Raw genomic sequence first — 10,578 nt, 5'->3', positions numbered from 1 at the left:
ATTGGCCCTCATTCTTCCATCAATCACAACAGTGAAGAGCATCATGTTGTAAGGCACAGGTGTTGTAGGCTGTGAGGAGGGCCATTCTGGAGAGGTAGCCATTCATAATCAAACTTTGAACTGAAAAATTTTCAGACCAAAGAAGCAACCTGAGACCACTGGGAGGGGCTGGCTCTGGGGATGCCATGTGTGGTGCTAACCCACATGTAGAAAAGGAATTCAGGAGTGCAAGAATGGCAGTAGCTGTCACCAGAGAGGACAGAATCACCAAACCATTCCGGTTGGAAGGGACCTCGGGAGGTCTCTAGTCCAGCCTCCTGCTCTACTCAAGATCAACACTGAATTCACACTAAGTTCCTCCGGGCTTTGTCCAACAGCATGCTGAAAGCCTCCAAGACCAGAGAGTCCAAAAGCTCTCTGGACCCCACTTCAAATATTTCGTTATCCTCATTGATGTTTCTCCCTTTAATCCAATTCCAGCTGCACTGGTGTCAGCTTATAACCATTCTAGCTGCACTTGTGTCAGCTAATAACCTCTCATTCTCCTGCCCTGAATCTCTGTAAAGAGCCTGATTCTTTCTTGGTGGTAACCTTGAGTTGGGAAGCTGCTATGAGTCCCCAAGAGCCTTTCCTTCTGCAGGCTGAACAAGGCCTGTTCCCTCAGCCTCTCCTCACAGGGCAAGTTCTCCAGCCCTGATGCCCTTGGCGGCCTGCCACTGAACTCAGTCTGAGTGTTCAACATCATTCTTCTGCAGGGGGCCCCGAAATGGGGGCCATCTCTAGATGTGCTCTGAAGAGTGCTGAGCAGAAGGGGATAATCACTTCCCTTGATCTCCTGACTCTGCTACTGTTCATGCAACCCAGGATGCTGTGGCCTCCTTTGCTGCCAGGACACGCTGCTGGCTCTTGTTCAGCAGCTCCCCTAGCTGTCCTTGTGGCCTTCTTTGAAGATGGGCACAACATATTCCTTTTTCTGGTCACTGGCACCTCCCCTGATCTCCACAACCTTTGATGATAGTGAGTTGCTTTGCTGTGGCAGCAGGCAGCTCTCTCAATGTCTGAGCATGCCACACATCCAATCCCGTAGATTGTATTGGTTGAGTTCTTGCAAGTCATCCCTCTCTCAACCCTCAGGCACTGCAGGCTGGTTTTCTCATCTGCAGTCCTGCCTCTGGGCACAACAGCCCAGGAGACCTTGTTGGTGAAGCCTGAAGCCAAGAAGGCACTGAGCTCCTCAGACCTGTCTACACCTGCTCTTGCTACATTCCCTGCCCCATGCAGCACTGAGCCCCCACTTTCCTTCTTTACTCTTTTACTGTTACTGAAGCAGTAGCAGCTCTTCTTTGTGCTCGTGATGTCCCCTGCAGGTGTGTATGCTAGGGGAGCTTTGACTTCCCTACTTCGCTGGACAACACTGTATTTCTGAATTCCTCCTTTTCAGCCTCTCCTTTCTTCCCCTTCCCTTATGCTGCATTACTGCACCGGAGCTCAGGCATGAGTTCCCTGTTTAGCCAAGACAGGGTCTGGACATGCCTAGGAATTTGACAAGCTGTCAGTATGGAGCACTGATGTGCTTTGTGGGTGCTCTTCTTAAGGACCTGCTGGCTTTCCTTAGCTCCTCTGCCCTTCAGGGCTGCCTCCCTTTGTCCGTCCCATGGAAGAGCTCCATGCATCTGAGTGTTGCCTTCACACAAAGGGCATGCCCCCTCCTCATCTCCCCTTCCAGTGTCTCCTGAAGGACTTGTACCCTACCATCGCAGCACTCGAGTCATGGGACTGATCCCACCACATCTCAGTTATGGCAATCCTGTCTGTGCCCCAGGCTGCTTTTGTTTGTATCTATTTTGGCTTCATCACCTCAGCTGTCACACCAGCTGAAGATCTGTCACAGGGAAACCTGTTACCAAGGTCCTGGTGCATGCAGAGGATTTGATTCTGAGTAGTGACAGGCTGGCATAGAGAGCAGGTGGCAATGTAATGGTGAAAGGAGGTTCCCACTAAAAGAGCAAACCCTGCAGTGGCCAAGGCCAGGGAGAAAGAGAGCTGGGCCTTGCAGGAACAGAAGGAGAGGGGTTTGCTGCCCAAACTGACCCTGCAGCACCTTGGGGCCTGTGACAGAGGTGAACTGATCTCCAGAAGGGACAAAGTGCCCCTGAGAAAGTCCTTGGGCCTGGAGAGTTGGCAATCCAGCCACCCTGTGGACATCCTTAACACAGTCCCCATTCATTTGGGGTGAGAAGAGGATCAGAGAAAGGAGATCTGGGAGGGTTTAAGAGTGCAGGGACATGAGTAGAGACCTTGGTGTGATGTGCTTCCCATTTATGAAGCACACTTGGCTCTAGATGGGATGGACTTTGCCTGAAGGCAGTGGTGGGATCCCGTTGTTTGGGCAGAGGCAGGAAACCCAGAATGCCCTGGGGCACTTCCCCTATTTCTGTCATGAAATGAAGTGTCTGCACTGAATTACATCAACCGTTTACAGTGTAAGGATCTGCTTGTGCCTCAGCTTCATGAGTGGAGCTCTAGCAGTATTAGGCATCTCGTGTCATTTCAGATGGCCAAGGAAATTCCCTACATGGCCCCCAGCTCAGGCTCTAGAAGGACGTGGGTCTCACACTTGCTCCATCAGGGCAAGCAAACACATGCTTTGGACCACCTCTGTCTCTTCAAATGTCACTGGGTTTTTGTGTGCCAACAACTGACTCTCACACTCCATCTCTATTGGTTACAGTGGGAGCTTAGACAAGGAGCTTGCATGCGGACGTCTATGTTGTGCTCACTACAGGTTGAGAAAGGGGAATCCCACCTCCTGTGTGTTTGTGGAGTTCATGGGAGAGAGCTGAATCCCACTCCATCCCAGGGACTTCTAAACAGGCATGAGATGCCCAGATGGACTCACCTGAATCAATACCTGAACCATGGGAAAAGGAACTCTCTTCTTGTCCCTGTCTAGGTGTGCTGTGTAGTTAAGAGATGGGAATAGGGTCTTCCAGAGTGGGATGTTTCCATGTGTCCTAGATGACCATCCTCTGATGCAACAAATAGTCATGCTGAAATCAGTGTCTCTGCATGATTTAGAGAGGGACTCTAGGTCATTATTGTCATCTACTTTAGTGAACCTTTCCCAGGAGGAGGGAGCACAAGGGACAGAGAAAATCACGCCTTCAGCTGGGTCTCTGCTCCTGAGTGTGACCAGGCTCCTGGGATGGAGGGAGCTCCTGGCAACCTGGCAACACTGCTGAGAGACAGCTGTGTGCAGGAGCAGCTCCTCTGCAAAGAGCAGCAGGGCTCTGGGCACTGCCTGCTGTTCCTGACATGTGACGAGACAGGAGAGAGAGAAGTGAAAGGGAGTGTGGAGTGTGAGGCCAGAGGAGAGCTCCTTGTGGGAAAAATCTTCACAGCCCCTTACATGGTAAGTCTCTGGCTGCAGGGCAACACTGCTTCCTGGAGGGGTCTTCTAAACCCATCCCATCCTATGACTGATAGGTTCAGTGACCTCTGGCAGGACAGGTTCATTCTCCCACCAAGAGAGTGCTCTATGTGTCAGGGGTGCTCACAGCTCTACCTCACGCAGAGGATATATGCGAAGGGTCTGTTGGGAGGAAGGTGAAAAAAAGGCTAAGAGAAAGGGAAGGAGCTCTCCGTCTAGAAAAACCTACTTAGTACTGATAAAACTAGAAAGAATAGGTCCTAATTTTGGCAGGGAGATAAAAGGAAAGAGGGTTTTTGTTGTTGTTTGGCAAGGAATTTGGACTGCCAAACCTTCCCTCTCAGAGATCACTAGGTCTGTGAGAAAGCTCAGCAAACCCCTTCAGCTCCACCTCAGCCTACAGACAGCACCAGCATCACCTTTATGGCCTTGTCAAGGTTTTTCTGACCTGCTCCTCAGGACCTTTGAGCACAGCAATGCCTCTGCCCGGTGCCCTTTCCCTGTAGGTGTCTGTCGGGCAGAACTGAGCATGCAGAGGGTGGGATGGGGTCTGTGAGCACCAGCAGGGAAAAGACATTGGGATAGAGAAGGAGCTGCCAGCAGGGAAAGTTCCAGGCAGCGAGAAGGGCAGGGAATGAGAGGGAACTGCAAAGAGAATCATCATGGGAGGAAGGATTTGGGCAAGTCATGGTCAGTCCCTCTGATGCAGACACCTTCCTCCGAGCCAGTCCCCTGTGTCTCTGCTCCCACCCAGCAGATCCTCTGCCTTGACAGCCATGGAGTGCAGGCCATGAGCCACCTCCTCTGTGGCCAGACCTGCGGCAGAGGAGAGGGACATCTTTCCTGCCACAGGCTCATTTTCTGCTGCCTGACAAAGGGGTTGAGAGCAACTGCCCGGCAATGTTGCCATCTGCGAGGCAGCATGCCCAGCTGGGGAAGGTGAAGGCTTTCCCGAGTACCCGTCTGCCTCTGTCTCTTTGCCCCCCTTTGCAGCAGCAGCATCATGTTGCTCCTTCTTTGCCCTCCTGTCCATGCTGCCCTTGTTCTTCTCTTGGGCTCCCTGGGGTTGGTGGGTTTTCAGCTGCAGTTCAGACACCTGCCCTGCGAGTTCTGGAATAGCGGGGTCTGCTTGGGAGTGAGGCATCCCCAGCCCCCTTCTCACCTGTGCAGCTACAGGAAATGCAGTCTGTGGTGTTGGGAAATGAGCTGACTCTCCCTGAAGGAGAGACCATCTTCTGTCCTAGCAGTCCTTTTAATCATTTCACTGTCATGTCCTGCCAGACTTTGAGTTGCCCTCCAGAAGGGCACCACTGCCTCAGAGCATCTCTGGGATGTCTGGCAGACCCCTGAAGAAGCTGCAGAGATGTGAAGAGTATGGAAATGGTGGTGGGCAGCTGTATAGGGGCAGCTGAAAAGAGCCCTGTGTGTCCTTGGCTAGAAGGGGAGTGTGGAGACCTCCCTCTGGTGCTCTGAGAAAGGGAGAGAAGGAGCTCTGCACCTTGAAACTGGACCCATCTGCTCTCAGCAGTGGCTGGTCTCTTTTTAGGGCCACAGATGAGTGTGATCATCCTCCTGCTCAAGGAGGTGTGAGAAAAGGACAGCTGGGAACAAGGCTAATAGACAGACAAGCTGTGCTCACTCTGCATGAAGTGACAGTGAATCGTTTTTTCTCAGGACTCACAGTGGGAATGCTGAGAATTTCTGCCTTTGAGGAACACTTCCCAGGTGTGACAGGGGCATCTCAAAGAAAATAAGCATTATTAAAACATCCCTAACACTCTGTTTCTCAACCCTCCTTCTTTAGAACTGGTGGTGAAGATGCTGAAAAGCCCTTCCACATGACGAGTGGATTTCACCTGAGAGAAACTGTGAATGTCAGAGCTGGTCACTCCCATTCCCATGTATCCCACTATTGTTCAGCAGGAATGACTCCTCTGGAGCTCACAGCACACTCAGGCAGTGCAAAGTGGAGCTCAAGGAAGGGAGCTGCACACAGATCCTCTCAGTAAAAAGAGAGGCAGTATAGGGGTTGTATGAGAACCGGAAGATTTTGGTGTTTTTTTATTTGAAAAGTCTCTCCTAACTTCTTAATGTCTTTTCTTCTTTGGACAGTCCCACATGCTTGGAGGGAGGAAAAGGTCCAACAGCAGCTCCTTCAATGAGTTCCTCCTCCAGGCATTTGCAGACAGACGGGAGCTGCAGCTCTTGCACTTCTGGCTCTTCCTGGGCATCTACCTGGCTGCCCTCCTGGGCAATGGCCTCATCATCACAGCCATAGCCTGCGATCACCACCTCCACACCCCCATGTACTTCTTCCTCCTCAACCTCTCCCTCCTCGACCTTGGCTCCATCTCTGTCACTGTCCCCAAATCCATGGCCAATTCCCTGTGGGACACCAGGGCCATTTCCTACTGGGAATGTGCTGCCCAGGTCTTTCTGCTTCTCTTCTTATTTGGAGGAGAGTTTTATCTTCTCACTGTCATGGCCTATGACCGCTACGTGGCCATCTGCAAACCCCTGCACTACAGGACCCTCCTGGGCAGCAGAGGTTGTGTCAAAATGGCAGCAGCTGCCTGGGGCAGTGGTTTTCTTGGTTCTCTCCTGCACACTGCTAACACATTTTCCATACCACTGTGCCAAGGCAATGTCCTGGAGCAGTTCTTCTGTGAAATTCCCCAGATCCTCAAGCTCTCCTGCTCAGACGCCTACCTCAGGGAAGTTGCGGTTATCATGGTTACTGCCTGTTTATTCTTTGGGTGTTTCATTTTCATTGTGCTGTCCTATGTGCAGATCTTCACTGCTGTGCTGAGGATCCCCTCTGAGCAGGGCCGGCACAAAGCCTTCTCCATGTGCCTCCCTCACCTGGCCGTGGTCTCCCTGTTTGTCAGCACTGTCATGTTCGCCTACCTGAAGCCCCCCTCCCTCTCCTCTCCACTTCTGGATCTGTTGGTGTCTGTTCTCTATGCGGTGGTGCCTCCAGCAGTGAACCCCCTCATCTACAGCATGAGGAACAAGGAGCTCAAAGATGCCCTGAGGAAAGTGATTTCATGGACATTTTTCAGCAGTGATAAAATTGCCATTGCTCTCCACAGTTGAATCCCAGTGTATCCCAACCAGGACTGAGCTTTGTTTGTTCACTTTATTATTGTTATTACTATTATTATTTGTTATCATTTTGCTACACAAATGCTTGTCTTCATCCCAGTTTTAATGAGACTGCTCTGTCTCACCTAGTGCCCATATAAAATTGTGTCTGACGCTGGGTCAGAGCTGACTCCCTCACAGTCTCTTTGTCATCAAGTAAGTTCTACGCAGTGCAGTGCCTGAAGGCTGGGCTCTTCTTCCAAAGCTGGTGTAAAGAATAAGTCCAAGGAATTACACCCCACAAGGGCCTGTTGTGCAGGGTTGTCCATGGGTTTAAAAGCAGAAAGTTCATAATCGTGTTATGATCTCTTAGAGACCAAGGCCTGGATTTAGGATTCACCCATCAGTGTCCAGTGACAGTGAAGATGATGAATTGTCACTGATGTACATACCCAGGGCCATCCCACATGTTAAGGCACAGTGTCAGATGCCCATCCTTCTGGAGGGGAATCTGGAGGTACCAGGAGAGCACAGGGGATGTCCTGGGACAGTGTGTGCCTGAGGTGGGCAGTTGGTGGAGCCTCACAAAGCAAGAAATCCTCCAAGGTGGAGTCACCTAAAAGTGAAATGCTAAACCCAGGGATCCACAGGCAACGCAGGACTCTGCAATCCCAGGGGAGGCTGTTGGGACCCAGCTGGCACAGGGCAGGGAGAATGCAGAGCAATGCATATCATTGTCAGTGAAATACCCTGTGCTGGATCTAGAGGTACACCTCCTAGAGGTGCAATATGGAAATGCTCCATAGTCCCTCCAAGCACCTTCCACATCTGCTGACCCCTGGAGGGATTAGAGAGTCCATGATCCCCATTTGGTTGTATCTGCTTCCCACCCTCACCAGCACGGCCAGTGCAGTCACCCCATGGCCCTGTGGCCCCACAGCCCACTCACTCTGCAGAGCAGCAGCGCCAGCTTGGGGCCCTGCAGGAGAACAGGGGAGGGGATGTGGGAACAGCCAGCGAGATCAGAGGAACGATTGGGAGACATCAGAAGGAAGTGGAACTGGGCTTGAAAGTGTCTTGGAGAGAAGAATGCTGACATTTAATGCAAGACAATGTTCAGAGTGTGGGTGCACAAAAGGGAGCTCATGGTGCAGAGCGAGAAGTCCTTTCTGCCCTGATCCCTGACATGGCCTGGGAAGTGGCTGAAGAAGGATTCATGCTCCCCACCTTCCCAGCTCACAGTGCCATCATCACTCCTGATGGGTGGCACCAAAAGGAAGTCTGGGACCCCATGTCAGAGCTTATGTTGAAGGATGGACCCAGGAGTCATATGAGTTTCCTGCTGTCCCTCAGGCCCTTGTTCTTGCAGCAATCTTCTCCACCCCGCATGCTAGCCATTACCCCAAAAGTCACCCCCAGACAGGGCTCCACACCCAGATGGAGGACTGGTCATCCAGCTGTGACCCCTGGGAGGATGAGCCCTCTCCTGGGTCATCTGCAGGCCTAGCAGGGAGTATGCAGAGGAGGTCCTGGGCCTGTAGATCGTCCTCATGCCCATGGGAGCCCTCAAGCAGAGTGTCTCATGCAAAGATCCAGCCCAGCTTGTTGTTGCATGAACAGAGAGGAGAAACTGCCCCAGGAAACTCCTCCCACACCCAGACACTTGTACCAGCCATTTCCAGTACTGGCTTTCCCCACGGTCCTGGTGAGGAGTGATCTTTGAATGTGACTGGCTCCATCTTCCCGCTGGGCTCAGCGCCTGTACAGGGGTGAAGGCCAGCCCTGCCTGGCCTCTCTCCAGGCCCAGACCGCAACAGACCCCAGAGCATGGCTGTTTGCTTATCCTGGGAGGGGCAGGGCTGGTGCTGGGCATGGGCCGGGGACTGGTGGGAGGCTGCAAAGCAGGAGGGCTGTGGTGTGCATTCAGCCCCTTCAACTACTGAAGTGTCCCCAGAAGGGTGCTTTGCATCCTGGGTCTTAAGGGCTGAGAAATCTTCAGAGCCAGAGTGGATCTGAGTCCCACCACCTCGGCTCATGGCTTACAGGTCACCAGCAGGGCTGGACATGCTGCAGGGAGAGAATTGCTGCACGAGGCATGAGCGGATCCACCTCTGCCCTCCCCTCTCTCTTCACACCCTGGAACAGAGATCGTGTCCCGTCAACCCACTACTGCCTTCTCCTGCTGTATCATCTCAAAGGTCCTTTGGCAGGGGCATTTTTTGGTTTCTGAACATATATCTGACCCTGTTGGAGCAGCAGGTTGCACTGCGGACCTCTTGTGGTCCCTTCAGCCTGCATTATCCTAAAAGCCTATGAGCTCAGGCCCCACATCAAGCACAGAGCAAATGTTTCTGGGACATGAGTCATCTGTGCTTTATGTGACCATGTGAAAGAAGGCCGGTGAACACCTCCTTCTCCTCCTCCTCCTCCTCCTCCTTGACTGTAAGGGGATCCTGGGAGGCACTGCCTCACGCATATCTACATTACACAGGAAATTCTTTGCATCCACCTTTAACTGCATGAAAGGCCATTGCCTGGATCCCCTCAGAGGTGAGAGAAGAAATGGGAGCTTTTCTTCAGCATGATTTCTCTGTGTCTGCAGTTTGTGCCTCTAGGTAGATGGGGCCATCCTGCCCTTTCTTTCTTAGCTGAAGCTCAGACTGGATGGGCATGTGAATGTGGAGGCTGGCTGCCACTGCAATGACCTTGAGATGATGGAGAGGTGGGGGGAATAGCAGAGTCACCAGGAGAGAGGCTTTCATTGTGTTCAGGCTCTGCTTGTCAGGATCCCACGGGTGACTGCCGTGGAGGGCAGAGGGGCCACGTAGCCCTCTTGGCTCTTCCGGGACAATGTCCTCAAGGCACAGGAAGCCTGCAGTCTGCAGGAAAGTCCATCAGGGCCTGGCATGAGGCTGGCATGGCTGAGCAGACACTCTGTGACTCGGACTTGAAAAACAGGAAGAAAGTGCCCAGAGGGTTGAAAGGGGAACAGGCTACCCAGGGAGAAGACACAGGCACGGGCTGTGAGGGAAGGGATGGAGTTAGGCAAGCCAAAGCTCAGCTGGAGCTCGAGCTGGAACTCTCAAGAGATGGGGAGGGCAACCAGAAGGACTTCTGTAAGGACATTGGCAGCGCAAGGAAGGCAACCAAGAAAAAAATGCTCTCACTGCTGAGTGGGGCAGGGGTTGCAGTGACAAAGACATGGAAAAGACTAAGGAACTCATTGCCTCTTTTACCTTGTCTTTTCCTGCTATCATCTACGGTCAGGCCTCCCTGGCCCCTGAGTTCTTTGGCAGCATCTGTGATAACAAGGCATCACCCATGGTAGGGGAAGATGCATCTGGGGAGGACTTGTGCCCAGTGGGCACACACAAGTCCATGGGACCAGACGGGAAGCACCCCAGGGTGCTGGGGCAGCTGGCTGGAGTCATTGCAACACTGCTGTTGATCATCTTTGAGATGTCAGGGTGACCAAGGAGGTTCCTGATGCCTGGGAAAAGGCAGACATCACACCAATGTTCAAGAAGGGCAAGAGGGAGGATCCCGGGAATGACAAGCTGGTCAGCTTCATCTCAGTCTTTGGGAAGGCGAGCAAATGGAGCAAATCCTCCTGGAAACCATTTCTAAGGATTTCCAAGTACATGAAGGACAAGAATTGGAAGAGGCAACTTTCAGAAGAAAGTTTCTCCATTCAGACTGTTGGTAGGAAATGCATTGTGATGAGTAACTGTACATATATATATAGAGAGAGAGACATACACATACACTTACACACACACACACACACACACATATATGTATATACATACACACACACACACTCACGAAGGGAAAGGAACTACCGCATGCACAAGGCACTGCCAATAAACAATAAAGAAAAAAAATCAAAAGAAAGAATTGATACAATCTTTTTGAAGTTCTGTGCATGAAGATTTTTTCAGTTATTACATAGGGTTATTTTTTGAGTAAGTTTCATCTCCTGATGAAAATTTGACTTTCAGGCCTTTATTCATTTGTCACCCATAAAGGCTATTGCTGCCTGAGATGCCCTGGGATCGCTGTGT

Source organism: Apteryx mantelli, chromosome 24 (genome assembly GCF_036417845.1).
Source record: "Apteryx mantelli isolate bAptMan1 chromosome 24, bAptMan1.hap1, whole genome shotgun sequence".
NCBI classification, from domain to species: Eukaryota; Metazoa; Chordata; class Aves; order Apterygiformes; family Apterygidae; genus Apteryx; species Apteryx mantelli.
This window is presented reverse-complemented; position numbering follows the sequence as displayed.